An 18,465-nucleotide genomic window follows, 5' to 3' on the forward strand; every position below is an offset into this window, starting at 1 on the left:
GCCAAAGTCAAGGCCTCCGTGGCGCAATCGGCTAGCGCGTTCGGCTGTTAACCGAAAGGTTGGTGGTTCGAGCCCACCCGGGGGCGAAATCGTTTTAACCGGCACCGAGGTGAGGTCATACGTCAACTTTGTTAGAGATACACAGCTAGTGTGACAATTTGGCTGCGTTTGAGTGATGCCACAGAGCCTTATACACATTCAGCCAAGTGACACTGTAGGTAAAAACATGGCCCTACACAGACGTTCTACTGTTTTCCTTTTTATTCGTCATGTGTGACACTGCAGTAGAGGGACGCCCACTACAAAAGACGCATTCTTTACATTCAATTTCAGCATATACGTCGCGAGTGCCATATGACAGGGCCTGTCTCTCGATGTCGATTTGTATTTGGTGTCTCTTAAGTGTCGGTCTGCAGTAGGCCGCTGTTGGCCGAGCGACGTGCAGTCGCCTTACATGAAGCCCCATGGGCAACGCCAGTGCCACTGTGGACAACAGCATACTGTAGCCAGAGAGACGAGCCGAAAGGCGCATTTCGCAGTCGAGCCACGCTGTCCCACAAGCTGTGCACTAGGTCAGGATTGTGCAGACCGCAAACTTTTGGTGGGCCGACGCTCGTCGTCGATCGCAAGGGCGAAACATTCAAGAGATTTGGAAAACGGCAATGTGGACACCCCCAGCAGCAGCTGTGTGCCAAATCCGATATCTGGTCGAGGGCTGCAAGATTCAGTATGATGAAGTACCAATTTGGGGATAGCTCACAAACGCTAAGCTGCCGCCTTCTTAGCTCAGTGGTAGAGCACTGGTTTCGTAAACCAGGGGTCGTGAGTTCGAACCTCACAGAAGGCATTCATTTTTTAAACCTTCCTGCAAGGAGCGGAGCTATCTCGAGCAGCATCTAACACATGGCAGTACACTGAATGAAAGGGATGTTCTACAACCTATGACAAGTATTCTACTGGCCTCAGAGGTTTTCTGAATGCATAGGTTGAACATTGGTTTGTATGCATTTTGTAGTATAATGTCATGCTTGGCGATGTCATTCGTTTACGAGCCTCGCTACAGTGTGCATGCACGTTATCCATGTGAAGAGGCGTAAGCAAATGCTACCATTCTGCGAGAGTCCTGCAGAAGGTATACGAATTGCGTTGATATACAGAGCACAAGAGAGCCAAAGTCAAAGCCTCCGTGGCGCAATCGGCTAGCGCGTTCGGCTGTTAACCGAAAGGTTGGTGGTTCGAGCCCACCCGGGGGCGAAATCGTTTTAACCGGCACCGAGGTGAGGACATACGTCAACTTTGTTAGAGATACACAGCTAGTGTGACAATTTGGCTGCGTTTGAGTGATGCCACAGAGCCTTATACACATTCAGCCAAGTGACACTGTAGGTAAAAACATGGCCCTACACAGACGTTCTACTGTTTTCCTTTTTATTCGTCATGTGTGACACTGCAGTAGAGGGACGCCCACTACAAAAGACGCATTCTTTACATTCAATTTCAGCATATACGTCGCGAGTGCCATATGACAGGGCCTGTCTCTCGATGTCGATTTGTATTTGGTGTCTCTTAAGTGTCGGTCTGCAGTAGGCCGCTGTTGGCCGAGCGACGTGCAGTCGCCTTACATGAAGCCCCATGGGCAACGCCAGTGCCACTGTGGACAACAGCATACTGTAGCCAGAGAGACGAGCCGAAAGGCGCATTTCGCAGTCGAGCCACGCTGTCCCACAAGCTGTGCACTAGGTCAGGATTGTGCAGACCGCAAACTTTTGGTGGGCCGACGATCGTCGTCGATCGCAAGGGCGAAACATTCAAGAGATTTGGAAAACGGCAATGTGGACACCCCCAGCAGCAGCTGTGTGCCAAATCCGATATCTGGTCGAGGGCTGCAAGATTCAGTATGATGAAGTACCAATTTGGGGATAGCTCACAAACGCTAAGCTGCCGCCTTCTTAGCTCAGTGGTAGAGCACTGGTCTCGTAAACCAGGGGTCGTGAGTTCGAACCTCACAGAAGGCATTCATTTTTTAAACCTTCCTGCAAGGAGCGGAGCTATCTCGAGCAGCATCTAACACATGGCAGTACACTGAATGAAAGGAATGTTCTACAACCTATGACAAGTATTCTACTGGCCTCAGAGGTTTTCTGAATGCATAGGTTGAACATTGGTTTGTATGCATTTTGTAGTATAATGTCATGCTTGGCGATGTCATTCGTTTACGAGCCTCGCTACAGTGTGCATGCACGTTATCCATGTGAAGAGGCGTAAGCAAATGCTACCATTCTGCGAGATTCCTGCAGAAGGTATACGAATTGCGTTGATATACAGAGCACAAGGGAGCCAAAGTCAAGGCCTCCGTGGCGCAATCGGCTAGCGCGTTCGGCTGTTAACCGAAAGGTTGGTGGTTCGAGCCCACCCGGGGGCGAAATCGTTTTAACCGGCACCGAGGTGAGGTCATACGTCAACTTTGTTAGAGATACACAGCTAGTGTGACAATTTGGCTGCGTTTGAGTGATGCCACAGAGCCTTATACACATTCAGCCAAGTGACACTGTAGGTAAAAACATGGCCCTACACAGACGTTCTACTGTTTTCCTTTTTATTCGTCATGTGTGACACTGCAGTAGAGGGACGCCCACTACAAAAGACGCATTCTTTACATTCAATTTCAGCATATACGTCGCGAGTGCCATATGACAGGGCCTGTCTCTCGATGTCGATTTGTATTTGGTGTCTCTTAAGTGTCGGTCTGCAGTAGGCCGCTGTTGGCCGAGCGACGTGCAGTCGCCTTACATGAAGCCCCATGGGCAACGCCAGTGCCACTGTGGACAACAGCATACTGTAGCCAGAGAGACGAGCCGAAAGGCGCATTTCGCAGTCGAGCCACGCTGTCCCACAAGCTGTGCACTAGGTCAGGATTGTGCAGACCGCAAACTTTTGGTGGGCCGACGCTCGTCGTCGATCGCAAGGGCGAAACATTCAAGAGATTTGGAAAACGGCAATGTGGACACCCCCAGCAGCAGCTGTGTGCCAAATCCGATATCTGGTCGAGGGCTGCAAGATTCAGTATGATGAAGTACCAATTTGGGGATAGCTCACAAACGCTAAGCTGCCGCCTTCTTAGCTCAGTGGTAGAGCACTGGTTTCGTAAACCAGGGGTCGTGAGTTCGAACCTCACAGAAGGCATTCATTTTTTAAACCTTCCTGCAAGGAGCGGAGCTATCTCGAGCAGCATCTAACACATGGCAGTACACTGAATGAAAGGGATGTTCTACAACCTATGACAAGTATTCTACTGGCCTCAGAGGTTTTCTGAATGCATAGGTTGAACATTGGTTTGTATGCATTTTGTAGTATAATGTCATGCTTGGCGATGTCATTCGTTTACGAGCCTCGCTACAGTGTGCATGCACGTTATCCATGTGAAGAGGCGTAAGCAAATGCTACCATTCTGCGAGAGTCCTGCAGAAGGTATACGAATTGCGTTGATATACAGAGCACAAGAGAGCCAAAGTCAAAGCCTCCGTGGCGCAATCGGCTAGCGCGTTCGGCTGTTAACCGAAAGGTTGGTGGTTCGAGCCCACCCGGGGGCGAAATCGTTTTAACCGGCACCGAGGTGAGGACATACGTCAACTTTGTTAGAGATACACAGCTAGTGTGACAATTTGGCTGCGTTTGAGTGATGCCACAGAGCCTTATACACATTCAGCCAAGTGACACTGTAGGTAAAAACATGGCCCTACACAGACGTTCTACTGTTTTCCTTTTTATTCGTCATGTGTGACACTGCAGTAGAGGGACGCCCACTACAAAAGACGCATTCTTTACATTCAATTTCAGCATATACGTCGCGAGTGCCATATGACAGGGCCTGTCTCTCGATGTCGATTTGTATTTGGTGTCTCTTAAGTGTCGGTCTGCAGTAGGCCGCTGTTGGCCGAGCGACGTGCAGTCGCCTTACATGAAGCCCCATGGGCAACGCCAGTGCCACTGTGGACAACAGCATACTGTAGCCAGAGAGACGAGCCGAAAGGCGCATTTCGCAGTCGAGCCACGCTGTCCCACAAGCTGTGCACTAGGTCAGGATTGTGCAGACCGCAAACTTTTGGTGGGCCGACGATCGTCGTCGATCGCAAGGGCGAAACATTCAAGAGATTTGGAAAACGGCAATGTGGACACCCCCAGCAGCAGCTGTGTGCCAAATCCGATATCTGGTCGAGGGCTGCAAGATTCAGTATGATGAAGTACCAATTTGGGGATAGCTCACAAACGCTAAGCTGCCGCCTTCTTAGCTCAGTGGTAGAGCACTGGTCTCGTAAACCAGGGGTCGTGAGTTCGAACCTCACAGAAGGCATTCATTTTTTAAACCTTCCTGCAAGGAGCGGAGCTATCTCGAGCAGCATCTAACACATGGCAGTACACTGAATGAAAGGAATGTTCTACAACCTATGACAAGTATTCTACTGGCCTCAGAGGTTTTCTGAATGCATAGGTTGAACATTGGTTTGTATGCATTTTGTAGTATAATGTCATGCTTGGCGATGTCATTCGTTTACGAGCCTCGCTACAGTGTGCATGCACGTTATCCATGTGAAGAGGCGTAAGCAAATGCTACCATTCTGCGAGATTCCTGCAGAAGGTATACGAATTGCGTTGATATACAGAGCACAAGGGAGCCAAAGTCAAGGCCTCCGTGGCGCAATCGGCTAGCGCGTTCGGCTGTTAACCGAAAGGTTGGTGGTTCGAGCCCACCCGGGGGCGAAATCGTTTTAACCGGCACCGAGGTGAGGTCATACGTCAACTTTGTTAGAGATACACAGCTAGTGTGACAATTTGGCTGCGTTTGAGTGATGCCACAGAGCCTTATACACATTCAGCCAAGTGACACTGTAGGTAAAAACATGGCCCTACACAGACGTTCTACTGTTTTCCTTTTTATTCGTCATGTGTGACACTGCAGTAGAGGGACGCCCACTACAAAAGACGCATTCTTTACATTCAATTTCAGCATATACGTCGCGAGTGCCATATGACAGGGCCTGTCTCTCGATGTCGATTTGTATTTGGTGTCTCTTAAGTGTCGGTCTGCAGTAGGCCGCTGTTGGCCGAGCGACGTGCAGTCGCCTTACATGAAGCCCCATGGGCAACGCCAGTGCCACTGTGGACAACAGCATACTGTAGCCAGAGAGACGAGCCGAAAGGCGCATTTCGCAGTCGAGCCACGCTGTCCCACAAGCTGTGCACTAGGTCAGGATTGTGCAGACCGCAAACTTTTGGTGGGCCGACGCTCGTCGTCGATCGCAAGGGCGAAACATTCAAGAGATTTGGAAAACGGCAATGTGGACACCCCCAGCAGCAGCTGTGTGCCAAATCCGATATCTGGTCGAGGGCTGCAAGATTCAGTATGATGAAGTACCAATTTGGGGATAGCTCACAAACGCTAAGCTGCCGCCTTCTTAGCTCAGTGGTAGAGCACTGGTTTCGTAAACCAGGGGTCGTGAGTTCGAACCTCACAGAAGGCATTCATTTTTTAAACCTTCCTGCAAGGAGCGGAGCTATCTCGAGCAGCATCTAACACATGGCAGTACACTGAATGAAAGGGATGTTCTACAACCTATGACAAGTATTCTACTGGCCTCAGAGGTTTTCTGAATGCATAGGTTGAACATTGGTTTGTATGCATTTTGTAGTATAATGTCATGCTTGGCGATGTCATTCGTTTACGAGCCTCGCTACAGTGTGCATGCACGTTATCCATGTGAAGAGGCGTAAGCAAATGCTACCATTCTGCGAGAGTCCTGCAGAAGGTATACGAATTGCGTTGATATACAGAGCACAAGAGAGCCAAAGTCAAAGCCTCCGTGGCGCAATCGGCTAGCGCGTTCGGCTGTTAACCGAAAGGTTGGTGGTTCGAGCCCACCCGGGGGCGAAATCGTTTTAACCGGCACCGAGGTGAGGACATACGTCAACTTTGTTAGAGATACACAGCTAGTGTGACAATTTGGCTGCGTTTGAGTGATGCCACAGAGCCTTATACACATTCAGCCAAGTGACACTGTAGGTAAAAACATGGCCCTACACAGACGTTCTACTGTTTTCCTTTTTATTCGTCATGTGTGACACTGCAGTAGAGGGACGCCCACTACAAAAGACGCATTCTTTACATTCAATTTCAGCATATACGTCGCGAGTGCCATATGACAGGGCCTGTCTCTCGATGTCGATTTGTATTTGGTGTCTCTTAAGTGTCGGTCTGCAGTAGGCCGCTGTTGGCCGAGCGACGTGCAGTCGCCTTACATGAAGCCCCATGGGCAACGCCAGTGCCACTGTGGACAACAGCATACTGTAGCCAGAGAGACGAGCCGAAAGGCGCATTTCGCAGTCGAGCCACGCTGTCCCACAAGCTGTGCACTAGGTCAGGATTGTGCAGACCGCAAACTTTTGGTGGGCCGACGATCGTCGTCGATCGCAAGGGCGAAACATTCAAGAGATTTGGAAAACGGCAATGTGGACACCCCCAGCAGCAGCTGTGTGCCAAATCCGATATCTGGTCGAGGGCTGCAAGATTCAGTATGATGAAGTACCAATTTGGGGATAGCTCACAAACGCTAAGCTGCCGCCTTCTTAGCTCAGTGGTAGAGCACTGGTCTCGTAAACCAGGGGTCGTGAGTTCGAACCTCACAGAAGGCATTCATTTTTTAAACCTTCCTGCAAGGAGCGGAGCTATCTCGAGCAGCATCTAACACATGGCAGTACACTGAATGAAAGGAATGTTCTACAACCTATGACAAGTATTCTACTGGCCTCAGAGGTTTTCTGAATGCATAGGTTGAACATTGGTTTGTATGCATTTTGTAGTATAATGTCATGCTTGGCGATGTCATTCGTTTACGAGCCTCGCTACAGTGTGCATGCACGTTATCCATGTGAAGAGGCGTAAGCAAATGCTACCATTCTGCGAGATTCCTGCAGAAGGTATACGAATTGCGTTGATATACAGAGCACAAGGGAGCCAAAGTCAAGGCCTCCGTGGCGCAATCGGCTAGCGCGTTCGGCTGTTAACCGAAAGGTTGGTGGTTCGAGCCCACCCGGGGGCGAAATCGTTTTAACCGGCACCGAGGTGAGGACATACGTCAACTTTGTTAGAGATACACAGCTAGTGTGACAATTTGGCTGCGTTTGAGTGATGCCACAGAGCCTTATACACATTCAGCCAAGTGACACTGTAGGTAAAAACATGGCCCTACACAGACGTTCTACTGTTTTCCTTTTTATTCGTCATGTGTGACACTGCAGTAGAGGGACGCCCACTACAAAAGACGCATTCTTTACATTCAATTTCAGCATATACGTCGCGAGTGCCATATGACAGGGCCTGTCTCTCGATGTCGATTTGTATTTGGTGTCTCTTAAGTGTCGGTCTGCAGTAGGCCGCTGTTGGCCGAGCGACGTGCAGTCGCCTTACATGAAGCCCCATGGGCAACGCCAGTGCCACTGTGGACAACAGCATACTGTAGCTAGAGAGACGAGCCGAAAGGCGCATTTCGCAGTCGAGCCACGCTGTCCCACAAGCTGTGCACTAGGTCAGGATTGTGCAGACCGCAAACTTTTGGTGGGCCGACGCTCGTCGTCGATCGCAAGGGCGAAACATTCAAGAGATTTGGAAAACGGCAATGTGGACACCCCCAGCAGCAGCTGTGTGCCAAATCCGATATCTGGTCGAGGGCTGCAAGATTCAGTATGATGAAGTACCAATTTGGGGATAGCTCACAAACGCTAAGCTGCCGCCTTTTTAGCTAAGTGGTAGAGCACTGGTTTCGTAAACCAGGGGTCGTGAGTTCGAACCTCACAGAAGGCATTCATTTTTTAAACCTTCCTGCAAGGAGCGGAGCTATCTCGAGCAGCATCTAACACATGGCAGTACACTGAATGAAAGGGATGTTCTACAACCTATGACAAGTATTCTACTGGCCTCAGAGGTTTTCTGAATGCATAGGTTGAACATTGGTTTGTATGCATTTTGTAGTATAATGTCATGCTTGGCGATGTCTTTCGTTTACGAGCCTCGCTACAGTGTGCATGCACGTTATCCATGTGAAGAGGCGTAAGCAAATGCTACCATTCTGCGAGATTCCTGCAGAAGGTATACGAATTGCGTTGATATACAGAGCACAAGGGAGCCAAAGTCAAGGCCTCCGTGGCGCAATCGGCTAGCGCGTTCGGCTGTTAACCGAAAGGTTGGTGGTTCGAGCCCACCCGGGGGCGAAATCGTTTTAACCGGCACCGAGGTGAGGACATACGTCAACTTTGTTAGAGATACACAGCTAGTGTGACAATTTGGCTGCGTTTGAGTGATGCCACAGAGCCTTATACACATTCAGCCAAGTGACACTGTAGGTAAAAACATGGCCCTACACAGACGTTCTACTGTTTTCCTTTTTATTCGTCATGTGTGACACTGCAGTAGAGGGACGCCCACTACAAAAGACGCATTCTTTACATTCAATTTCAGCATATACGTCGCGAGTGCCATATGACAGGGCCTGTCTCTCGATGTCGATTTGTATTTGGTGTCTCTTAAGTGTCGGTCTGCAGTAGGCCGCTGTTGGCCGAGCGACGTGCAGTCGCCTTACATGAAGCCCCATGGGCAACGCCAGTGCCACTGTGGACAACAGCATACTGTAGCCAGAGAGACGAGCCGAAAGGCGCATTTCGCAGTCGAGCCACGCTGTCCCACAAGCTGTGCACTAGGTCAGGATTGTGCAGACCGCAAACTTTTGGTGGGCCGACGCTCGTCGTCGATCGCAAGGGCGAAACATTCAAGAGATTTGGAAAACGGCAATGTGGACACCCCCAGCAGCAGCTGTGTGCCAAATCCGATATCTGGTCGAGGGCTGCAAGATTCAGTATGATGAAGTACCAATTTGGGGATAGCTCACAAACGCTAAGCTGCCGCCTTCTTAGCTCAGTGGTAGAGCACTGGTCTCGTAAACCAGGGGTCGTGAGTTCGAACCTCACAGAAGGCATTCATTTTTTAAACCTTCCTGCAAGGAGCGGAGCTATCTCGAGCAGCATCTAACACATGGCAGTACACTGAATGAAAGGAATGTTCTACAACCTATGACAAGTATTCTACTGGCCTCAGAGGTTTTCTGAATGCATAGGTTGAACATTGGTTTGTATGCATTTTGTAGTATAATGTCATGCTTGGCGATGTCATTCGTTTACGAGCCTCGCTACAGTGTGCATGCACGTTATCCATGTGAAGAGGCGTAAGCAAATGCTACCATTCTGCGAGATTCCTGCAGAAGGTATACGAATTGCGTTGATATACAGAGCACAAGGGAACCAAAGTCAAGGCCTCCGTGGCGCAATCGGCTAGCGCGTTCGGCTGTTAACCGAAAGGTTGGTGGTTCGAGCCCACCCGGGGGCGAAATCGTTTTAACCGGCACCGAGGTGAGGACATACGTCAACTTTGTTAGAGATACACAGCTAGTGTGACAATTTGGCTGCGTTTGAGTGATGCCACAGAGCCTTATACACATTCAGCCAAGTGACACTGTAGGTAAAAACATGGCCCTACACAGACGTTCTACTGTTTTCCTTTTTATTCGTCATGTGTGACACTGCAGTAGAGGGACGCCCACTACAAAAGACGCATTCTTTACATTCAATTTCAGCATATACGTCGCGAGTGCCATATGACAGGGCCTGTCTCTCGATGTCGATTTGTATTTGGTGTCTCTTAAGTGTCGGTCTGCAGTAGGCCGCTGTTGGCCGAGCGACGTGCAGTCGCCTTACATGAAGCCCCATGGGCAACGCCAGTGCCACTGTGGACAACAGCATACTGTAGCCAGAGAGACGAGCCGAAAGGCGCATTTCGCAGTCGAGCCACGCTGTCCCACAAGCTGTGCACTAGGTCAGGATTGTGCAGACCGCAAACTTTTGGTGGGCCGACGCTCGTCGTCGATCGCAAGGGCGAAACATTCAAGAGATTTGGAAAACGGCAATGTGGACACCCCCAGCAGCAGCTGTGTGCCAAATCCGATATCTGGTCGAGGGCTGCAAGATTCAGTATGATGAAGTACCAATTTGGGGATAGCTCACAAACGCTAAGCTGCCGCCTTCTTAGCTCAGTGGTAGAGCACTGGTCTCGTAAACCAGGGGTCGTGAGTTCGAACCTCACAGAAGGCATTCATTTTTTAAACCTTCCTGCAAGGAGCGGAGCTATCTCGAGCAGCATCTAACACATGGCAGTACACTGAATGAAAGGAATGTTCTACAACCTATGACAAGTATTCTACTGGCCTCAGAGGTTTTCTGAATGCATAGGTTGAACATTGGTTTGTATGCATTTTGTAGTATAATGTCATGCTTGGCGATGTCATTCGTTTACGAGCCTCGCTACAGTGTGCATGCACGTTATCCATGTGAAGAGGCGTAAGCAAATGCTACCATTCTGCGAGATTCCTGCAGAAGGTATACGAATTGCGTTGATATACAGAGCACAAGGGAGCCAAAGTCAAGGCCTCCGTGGCGCAATCGGCTAGCGCGTTCGGCTGTTAACCGAAAGGTTGGTGGTTCGAGCCCACCCGGGGGCGAAATCGTTTTAACCGGCACCGAGGTGAGGACATACGTCAACTTTGTTAGAGATACACAGCTAGTGTGACAATTTGGCTGCGTTTGAGTGATGCCACAGAGCCTTATACACATTCAGCCAAGTGACACTGTAGGTAAAAACATGGCCCTACACAGACGTTCTACTGTTTTCCTTTTTATTCGTCATGTGTGACACTGCAGTAGAGGGACGCCCACTACAAAAGACGCATTCTTTACATTCAATTTCAGCATATACGTCGCGAGTGCCATATGACAGGGCCTGTCTCTCGATGTCGATTTGTATTTGGTGTCTCTTAAGTGTCGGTCTGCAGTAGGCCGCTGTTGGCCGAGCGACGTGCAGTCGCCTTACATGAAGCCCCATGGGCAACGCCAGTGCCACTGTGGACAACAGCATACTGTAGCCAGAGAGACGAGCCGAAAGGCGCATTTCGCAGTCGAGCCACGCTGTCCCACAAGCTGTGCACTAGGTCAGGATTGTGCAGACCGCAAACTTTTAGTGGGCCGACGCTCGTCGTCGATCGCAAGGGCGAAACATTCAAGAGATTTGGAAAACGGCAATGTGGACACCCCCAGCAGCAGCTGTGTGCCAAATCCGATATCTGGTCGAGGGCTGCAAGATTCAGTATGATGAAGTACCAATTTGGGGATAGCTCACAAACGCTAAGCTGCCGCCTTCTTAGCTCAGTGGTAGAGCACTGGTCTCGTAAACCAGGGGTCGTGAGTTCGAACCTCACAGAAGGCATTCATTTTTTAAACCTTCCTGCAAGGAGCGGAGCTATCTCGAGCAGCATCTAACACATGGCAGTACACTGAATGAAAGGAATGTTCTACAACCTATGACAAGTATTCTACTGGCCTCAGAGGTTTTCTGAATGCATAGGTTGAACATTGGTTTGTATGCATTTTGTAGTATAATGTCATGCTTGGCGATGTCATTCGTTTACGAGCCTCGCTACAGTGTGCATGCACGTTATCCATGTGAAGAGGCGTAAGCAAATGCTACCATTCTGCGAGATTCCTGCAGAAGGTATACGAATTGCGTTGATATACAGAGCACAAGGGAGCCAAAGTCAAGGCCTCCGTGGCGCAATCGGCTAGCGCGTTCGGCTGTTAACCGAAAGGTTGGTGGTTCGAGCCCACCCGGGGGCGAAATCGTTTTAACCGGCACCGAGGTGAGGACATACGTCACCTTTGTTAGAGATACACAGCTAGTGTGACAATTTGGCTGCGTTTGAGTGATGCCACAGAGCCTTATACACATTCAGCCAAGTGACACTGTAGGTAAAAACATGGCCCTACACAGACGTTCTACTGTTTTCCTTTTTATTCGTCATGTGTGACACTGCAGTAGAGGGACGACCACTACAAAAGACGCATTCTTTACATTCAATTTCAGCATATACGTCGCGAGTGCCATATGACAGGGCCTGTCTCTCGATGTCGATTTGTATTTGGTGTCTCTTAAGTGTCGGTCTGCAGTAGGCCGCTGTTGGCCGAGCGACGTGCAGTCGCCTTACATGAAGCCCCATGGGCAACGCCAGTGCCACTGTGGACAACAGCATACTGTAGCTAGAGAGACGAGCCGAAAGGCGCATTTCGCAGTCGAGCCACGCTGTCCCACAAGCTGTGCACTAGGTCAGGATTGTGCAGACCGCAAACTTTTGGTGGGCCGACGCTCGTCGTCGATCGCAAGGGCGAAACATTCAAGAGATTTGGAAAACGGCAATGTGGACACCCCCAGCAGCAGCTGTGTGCCAAATCCGATATCTGGTCGAGGGCTGCAAGATTCAGTATGATGAAGTACCAATTTGGGGATAGCTCACAAACGCTAAGCTGCCGCCTTCTTAGCTCAGTGGTAGAGCACTGGTTTCGTAAACCAGGGGTCGTGAGTTCGAACCTCACAGAAGGCATTCATTTTCTAACCCTCCTGCAAGGAGCGGAGCTATCTCGAGCAGCATCTAACACATGGCAGTACACTGAATGAAAGGGATGTTCTACAACCTATGACAAGTATTCTACTGGCCTCAGAGGTTTTCTGAATGCATAGGTTGAACATTGGTTTGTATGCATTTTGTAGTATAATGTCATGCTTGGCGATGTCATTCGTTTACGAGCCTCGCTACAGTGTGCATGCACGTTATCCATGTGAAGAGGCGTAAGCAAATGCTACCATTCTGCGAGATTCCTGCAGAAGGTATACGAATTGCGTTGATATACAGAGCACAAGGGAGCCAAAGTCAAGGCCTCCGTGGCGCAATCGGCTAGCGCGTTCGGCTGTTAACCGAAAGGTTGGTGGTTCGAGCCCACCCGGGGGCGAAATCGTTTTAACCGGCACCGAGGTGAGGACATACGTCAACTTTGTTAGAGATACACAGCTAGTGTGACAATTTGGCTGCGTTTGAGTGATGCCACAGAGCCTTATACACATTCAGCCAAGTGACACTGTAGGTAAAAACATGGCCCTACACAGACGTTCTACTGTTTTCCTTTTTATTCGTCATGTGTGACACTGCAGTAGAGGGACGACCACTACAAAAGACGCATTCTTTACATTCAATTTCAGCATATACGTCGCGAGTGCCATATGACAGGGCCTGTCTCTCGATGTCGATTTGTATTTGGTGTCTCTTAAGTGTCGGTCTGCAGTAGGCCGCTGTTGGCCGAGCGACGTGCAGTCGCCTTACATGAAGCCCCATGGGCAACGCCAGTGCCACTGTGGACAACAGCATACTGTAGCTAGAGAGACGAGCCGAAAGGCGCATTTCGCAGTCGAGCCACGCTGTCCCACAAGCTGTGCACTAGGTCAGGATTGTGCAGACCGCAAACTTTTGGTGGGCCGACGCTCGTCGTCGATCGCAAGGGCGAAACATTCAAGAGATTTGGAAAACGGCAATGTGGACACCCCCAGCAGCAGCTGTGTGCCAAATCCGATATCTGGTCGAGGGCTGCAAGATTCAGTATGATGAAGTACCAATTTGGGGATAGCTCACAAACGCTAAGCTGCCGCCTTCTTAGCTCAGTGGTAGAGCACTGGTTTCGTAAACCAGGGGTCGTGAGTTCGAACCTCACAGAAGGCATTCATTTTCTAACCCTCCTGCAAGGAGCGGAGCTATCTCGAGCAGCATCTAACACATGGCAGTACACTGAATGAAAGGGATGTTCTACAACCTATGACAAGTATTCTACTGGCCTCAGAGGTTTTCTGAATGCATAGGTTGAACATTGGTTTGTATGCATTTTGTAGTATAATGTCATGCTTGGCGATGTCATTCGTTTACGAGCCTCGCTACAGTGTGCATGCACGTTATCCATGTGAAGAGGCGTAAGCAAATGCTACCATTCTGCGAGATTCCTGCAGAAGGTATACGAATTGCGTTGATATACAGAGCACAAGGGAGCCAAAGTCAAGGCCTCCGTGGCGCAATCGGCTAGCGCGTTCGGCTGTTAACCGAAAGGTTGGTGGTTCGAGCCCACCCGGGGGCGAAATCGTTTTAACCGGCACCGAGGTGAGGACATACGTCAACTTTGTTAGAGATACACAGCTAGTGTGACAATTTGGCTGCGTTTGAGTGATGCCACAGAGCCTTATACACATTCAGCCAAGTGACACTGTAGGTAAAAACATGGCCCTACACAGACGTTCTACTGTTTTCCTTTTTATTCGTCATGTGTGACACTGCAGTAGAGGGACGACCACTACAAAAGACGCATTCTTTACATTCAATTTCAGCATATACGTCGCGAGTGCCATATGACAGGGCCTGTCTCTCGATGTCGATTTGTATTTGGTGTCTCTTAAGTGTCGGTCTGCAGTAGGCCGCTGTTGGCCGAGCGACGTGCAGTCGCCTTACATGAAGCCCCATGGGCAACGCCAGTGCCACTGTGGACAACAGCATACTGTAGCCAGAGAGACGAGCCGAAAGGCGCATTTCGCAGTCGAGCCACGCTGTCCCACAAGCTGTGCACTAGGTCAGGATTGTGCAGACCGCAAACGTTTAGTGGGCCGACGCTCGTCGTCGATCGCAAGGGCGAAACATTCAAGAGATTTGGAAAACGGCAATGTGGACACCCCCAGCAGCAGCTGTGTGCCAAATCCGATATCTGGTCGAGGGCTGCAAGATTCAGTATGATGAAGTACCAATTTGGGGATAGCTCACAAACGCTAAGCTGCCGCCTTCTTAGCTCAGTGGTAGAGCACTGGTCTCGTAAACCAGGGGTCGTGAGTTCGAACCTCACAGAAGGCATTCATTTTTTAAACCTTCCTGCAAGGAGCGGAGCTATCTCGAGCAGCATCTAACACATGGCAGTACACTGAATGAAAGGAATGTTCTACAACCTATGACAAGTATTCTACTGGCCTCAGAGGTTTTCTGAATGCATAGGTTGAACATTGGTTTGTATGCATTTTGTAGTATAATGTCATGCTTGGCGATGTCATTCGTTTACGAGCCTCGCTACAGTGTGCATGCACGTTATCCATGTGAAGAGGCGTAAGCAAATGCTACCATTCTGCGAGATTCCTGCAGAAGGTATACGAATTGCGTTGATATACAGAGCACAAGGGAGCCAAAGTCAAGGCCTCCGTGGCGCAATCGGCTAGCGCGTTCGGCTGTTAACCGAAAGGTTGGTGGTTCGAGCCCACCCGGGGGCGAAATCGTTTTAACCGGCACCGAGGTGAGGACATACGTCAACTTTGTTAGAGATACACAGCTAGTGTGACAATTTGGCTGCGTTTGAGTGATGCCACAGAGCCTTATACACATTCAGCCAAGTGACACTGTAGGTAAAAACATGGCCCTACACAGACGTTCTACTGTTTTCCTTTTTATTCGTCATGTGTGACACTGCAGTAGAGGGACGCCCACTACAAAAGACGCATTCTTTACATTCAATTTCAGCATATACGTCGCGAGTGCCATATGACAGGGCCTGTCTCTCGATGTCGATTTGTATTTGGTGTCTCTTAAGTGTCGGTCTGCAGTAGGCCGCTGTTGGCCGAGCGACGTGCAGTCGCCTTACATGAAGCCCCATGGGCAACGCCAGTGCCACTGTGGACAACAGCATACTGTAGCCAGAGAGACGAGCCGAAAGGCGCATTTCGCAGTCGAGCCACGCTGTCCCACAAGCTGTGCACTAGGTCAGGATTGTGCAGACCGCAAACTTTTAGTGGGCCGACGCTCGTCGTCGATCGCAAGGGCGAAACATTCAAGAGATTTGGAAAACGGCAATGTGGACACCCCCAGCAGCAGCTGTGTGCCAAATCCGATATCTGGTCGAAGGCTGCAAGATTCAGTATGATGAAGTACCAATTTGGGGATAGCTCACAAACGCTAAGCTGCCGCCTTCTTAGCTCAGTGGTAGCGCAGTTCGGCTTTAGACGCCGTGCAGTGTGGACGTGCCTAGTCTTCCGCTCCGCCGTAGCGTTACGTATAGTGGACTATCGTTTTTGTTTACGTGTTGTGTTGCAACTTCTGTGAGTGTTTCTCCGTCGTTGTTTCGTACCTTGTGTTACTTTCTGTCCTTATTTCAGTGTTTTTTGTGTAGCGGTTTCGACCGCATATTTTGAAAATGTCGTCCCAGGTTATTCCTCGTCAGGCTACAGTTAGTTTTGCTTTTGACAAGTCAACCCGCCATGTGCAACCTAGTTCTCTTGAGATTCATGATTGGTTGGTGGATACCTTTGGTGTTCATTCGGATCAGGTGCACACTGCTTATTTTGATACCGAACTGTATGTTTTCTTTGTTAAGTTTATGGACCCACTTCAGGTTGATAAAATTCTTTCTAAATATGGTCATCAAGTTCTCTTTCGGCATCGGGATGATTCTGTAAGTACCGTGCTGCTTTCCAATGCTTCCATCACGTATACCAATGTTCGTGTTTACAACCTTCCACCGGAGGTGGATAATGTCTATCTTAAGGAGGGTCTACAGAAATATGGTGATGTAAAGAGCATTCGCCTTGAACGCTGGTCAAGCCAACATCGCCTGCAATGTTACAGTGGTATTCGTTCAGTCGAAATGCACGTTAAGCAGAATATTCCATCTCACCTGCAGATCGGTGGATATCGTGTCCATGTAACATATAGTGGTCAGGTTGGCACCTGTTTTTTGTGCAATGAAAGTGGTCACGTGCGTACCGACTGTCCGCGGAGAGTTTTTGTTTTAAAAAATTCTCTCGAACAGCGTCGCAAGTTAACGGTCGCTGACCTCGTTGCAGGTGGTTCTGCTCTTGGTGTAGCACAGTCCAGTGGTAGTAGCGCCCCGCCACAGGTTTTGCGCACCCCTGATACAGAATTTCCTCCTTTGCGTGCTAAATCTGATGTTGTTCCGTCTGTCCCTCAGGTGGGTGTGCCACTTTTGAATAATAAGAGGCGTCGCCCACACGATGGAAATAGTACGGATGAGGATCTCCCTGAGATTCCCCAGTCCGAGCGACCGGCATCCTCCGAGCCACTGTGTACTGTAGCTGCTCCCTGCCCTCCTGAGGTAGCGGTTCCGGTGGCGGCTGCTGGCGCCCCTCCGGCCTCCGACGCAGCTTCTCTCGAGTCGGGTCGTCGGTCGGGCCTGTTGGCGCCGTCTTCCGAACCGACTTCGATGTCACAACAAGTGGAGCCGCGACAACTTCCTGCTTCGCTGCCCCATACCTCTGCCAGCGGAGCTGCTCCGCTTCCTTCCAACTCTGCGGCCTCGGACCTTCCTGCTCACGTTTCGCCTCCGTGCAGTCCATGTTTGCCGGAAGCTAGTGCAGGTGTTGACCATTCCGTTTTGTCGGATGTTTCCCCCGCGACCCCGGATCCCGCATGTGGACCGGCGCGGGTGGTGTCGGATACAGAACTTGACCCTCCTACGTCACCGGCGGCTGAAGTTTCCTTGCCCGTCAGCCGACGCAAGTTACGCGTTCAGCCGAACGTTAATGCTGTTCGTAAAAAACCGAAACGTAAGGGATCCGCGGAACGGGGTAGCAGTCCCCCTCCCTCGGATGCCTCTGTCACCCCTGCTATGGACTGTGACGCTGGTGCGTCGGTGTAGGTGATTTGTTTTCTCGCTTTTCTCTCTATGGTTCAAGCATACACCTTTCTCACCTTAAATGTTAACCGTATTGAGTCCGACGTTCGCATTGCCTCTTTGCGGCAGTTTATTTACGACGCCTGTGCGGACGTAGTGTTTTTGCAGGAAGTGTTGTTTTCTGATCTCTCTCTACCTGGATTTCAAACTGTTTTTAATGTCGCGCCGGAATATTCAACAGGAACTGCTCTTTTCTTTCGAGAGGGCATTCCTATTACTGACATTGAATTCCTTGACTCTGGCCGTGGGATTGGTTGTCGTCTTTTTGATCTCCGCCTCGTTGTTTTGTATGCCCCCTCTGGTTCGGGTCACACTGTGGCTCGATCGCGCTTTTATAAAGAAGAGCTTATTTATCTTTTGCGCCAGAGTCCTCGGAGTCTCCTGCTCGGAGGCGATTTTAATTGTGTTTTACGCCCTGCAGACCAGTCCCCCAATTTTAATTATTGCCGTGATTTACATGACTTAGTTCGTACGATGCATCTGCGTGATGTTTGGGAACACAAATATCCAACCCTGGTGAAATATACGTTTTTTACCGCGTCCTCATGCAGTAGACTCGACAGATTCTATTTATCTGATTTTTTATGTGATAAAATTCTTTCTGTCGATGTTATTCCTACTAGTTTTTCTGACCATTGTGCTTTTACTGCAACTGTAAATCTTAGTCGCCAACCTGCAAAACTTTATCGTTCCCAGTGGATGTTAAATGTTTCCCACCTTGCCGACAGTGCTCTGGATGATATTATAAGTGGCGTGTGGGAGCGATGTCTTCGCTCTGTCCCG

At 49.8% G+C, this 18,465-nt stretch overlaps 27 non-coding genes across 27 annotated transcripts; all 27 read left to right on the plus strand.

Annotated features, from left to right (window-relative positions):
- The first annotated feature begins 12 nt into the window (after window positions 1-12).
- Window positions 13-86, plus strand: Trnan-guu. The gene has a single exon. It is a non-coding gene; the product is annotated as a tRNA-Asn (tRNA).
- Window positions 87-775: 689 nt separating this feature from the next.
- Window positions 776-847, plus strand: Trnat-cgu. Its single transcript has one exon. It is a non-coding gene; the product is annotated as a tRNA-Thr (tRNA).
- A 333-nt stretch (window positions 848-1,180) lies between these two features.
- Window positions 1,181-1,254, plus strand: Trnan-guu. The gene has a single exon. It is a non-coding gene; the product is annotated as a tRNA-Asn (tRNA).
- A 689-nt stretch (window positions 1,255-1,943) lies between these two features.
- On the plus strand, window positions 1,944-2,015 carry Trnat-cgu. Its single transcript has one exon. It is a non-coding gene; the product is annotated as a tRNA-Thr (tRNA).
- A 333-nt stretch (window positions 2,016-2,348) lies between these two features.
- Trnan-guu lies at window positions 2,349-2,422 on the plus strand. Its single transcript has one exon. It is a non-coding gene; the product is annotated as a tRNA-Asn (tRNA).
- Window positions 2,423-3,111: 689 nt separating this feature from the next.
- Trnat-cgu lies at window positions 3,112-3,183 on the plus strand. Its single transcript has one exon. It is a non-coding gene; the product is annotated as a tRNA-Thr (tRNA).
- A 333-nt stretch (window positions 3,184-3,516) lies between these two features.
- Window positions 3,517-3,590, plus strand: Trnan-guu. Its single transcript has one exon. It is a non-coding gene; the product is annotated as a tRNA-Asn (tRNA).
- Window positions 3,591-4,279: 689 nt separating this feature from the next.
- On the plus strand, window positions 4,280-4,351 carry Trnat-cgu. Its single transcript has one exon. It is a non-coding gene; the product is annotated as a tRNA-Thr (tRNA).
- Window positions 4,352-4,684: 333 nt separating this feature from the next.
- Window positions 4,685-4,758, plus strand: Trnan-guu. The gene has a single exon. It is a non-coding gene; the product is annotated as a tRNA-Asn (tRNA).
- Window positions 4,759-5,447: 689 nt separating this feature from the next.
- Window positions 5,448-5,519, plus strand: Trnat-cgu. The gene has a single exon. It is a non-coding gene; the product is annotated as a tRNA-Thr (tRNA).
- Window positions 5,520-5,852: 333 nt separating this feature from the next.
- Window positions 5,853-5,926, plus strand: Trnan-guu. The gene has a single exon. It is a non-coding gene; the product is annotated as a tRNA-Asn (tRNA).
- A 689-nt stretch (window positions 5,927-6,615) lies between these two features.
- Trnat-cgu lies at window positions 6,616-6,687 on the plus strand. The gene has a single exon. It is a non-coding gene; the product is annotated as a tRNA-Thr (tRNA).
- A 333-nt stretch (window positions 6,688-7,020) lies between these two features.
- Trnan-guu lies at window positions 7,021-7,094 on the plus strand. Its single transcript has one exon. It is a non-coding gene; the product is annotated as a tRNA-Asn (tRNA).
- A 689-nt stretch (window positions 7,095-7,783) lies between these two features.
- On the plus strand, window positions 7,784-7,855 carry Trnat-cgu. The gene has a single exon. It is a non-coding gene; the product is annotated as a tRNA-Thr (tRNA).
- A 333-nt stretch (window positions 7,856-8,188) lies between these two features.
- Window positions 8,189-8,262, plus strand: Trnan-guu. The gene has a single exon. It is a non-coding gene; the product is annotated as a tRNA-Asn (tRNA).
- Window positions 8,263-8,951: 689 nt separating this feature from the next.
- Trnat-cgu lies at window positions 8,952-9,023 on the plus strand. The gene has a single exon. It is a non-coding gene; the product is annotated as a tRNA-Thr (tRNA).
- A 333-nt stretch (window positions 9,024-9,356) lies between these two features.
- On the plus strand, window positions 9,357-9,430 carry Trnan-guu. The gene has a single exon. It is a non-coding gene; the product is annotated as a tRNA-Asn (tRNA).
- A 689-nt stretch (window positions 9,431-10,119) lies between these two features.
- On the plus strand, window positions 10,120-10,191 carry Trnat-cgu. Its single transcript has one exon. It is a non-coding gene; the product is annotated as a tRNA-Thr (tRNA).
- A 333-nt stretch (window positions 10,192-10,524) lies between these two features.
- Window positions 10,525-10,598, plus strand: Trnan-guu. Its single transcript has one exon. It is a non-coding gene; the product is annotated as a tRNA-Asn (tRNA).
- Window positions 10,599-11,287: 689 nt separating this feature from the next.
- Window positions 11,288-11,359, plus strand: Trnat-cgu. Its single transcript has one exon. It is a non-coding gene; the product is annotated as a tRNA-Thr (tRNA).
- A 333-nt stretch (window positions 11,360-11,692) lies between these two features.
- Window positions 11,693-11,766, plus strand: Trnan-guu. The gene has a single exon. It is a non-coding gene; the product is annotated as a tRNA-Asn (tRNA).
- Window positions 11,767-12,455: 689 nt separating this feature from the next.
- Trnat-cgu lies at window positions 12,456-12,527 on the plus strand. Its single transcript has one exon. It is a non-coding gene; the product is annotated as a tRNA-Thr (tRNA).
- Window positions 12,528-12,859: 332 nt separating this feature from the next.
- Trnan-guu lies at window positions 12,860-12,933 on the plus strand. Its single transcript has one exon. It is a non-coding gene; the product is annotated as a tRNA-Asn (tRNA).
- Window positions 12,934-13,622: 689 nt separating this feature from the next.
- Trnat-cgu lies at window positions 13,623-13,694 on the plus strand. Its single transcript has one exon. It is a non-coding gene; the product is annotated as a tRNA-Thr (tRNA).
- A 332-nt stretch (window positions 13,695-14,026) lies between these two features.
- On the plus strand, window positions 14,027-14,100 carry Trnan-guu. Its single transcript has one exon. It is a non-coding gene; the product is annotated as a tRNA-Asn (tRNA).
- Window positions 14,101-14,789: 689 nt separating this feature from the next.
- Trnat-cgu lies at window positions 14,790-14,861 on the plus strand. Its single transcript has one exon. It is a non-coding gene; the product is annotated as a tRNA-Thr (tRNA).
- Window positions 14,862-15,194: 333 nt separating this feature from the next.
- Window positions 15,195-15,268, plus strand: Trnan-guu. Its single transcript has one exon. It is a non-coding gene; the product is annotated as a tRNA-Asn (tRNA).
- Window positions 15,269-18,465: the final 3,197 nt, after the last annotated feature.

Source organism: Schistocerca piceifrons, chromosome 5 (genome assembly GCF_021461385.2).
Source record: "Schistocerca piceifrons isolate TAMUIC-IGC-003096 chromosome 5, iqSchPice1.1, whole genome shotgun sequence".
Lineage (NCBI taxonomy): Eukaryota > Metazoa > Arthropoda > Insecta > Orthoptera > Acrididae > Schistocerca > Schistocerca piceifrons.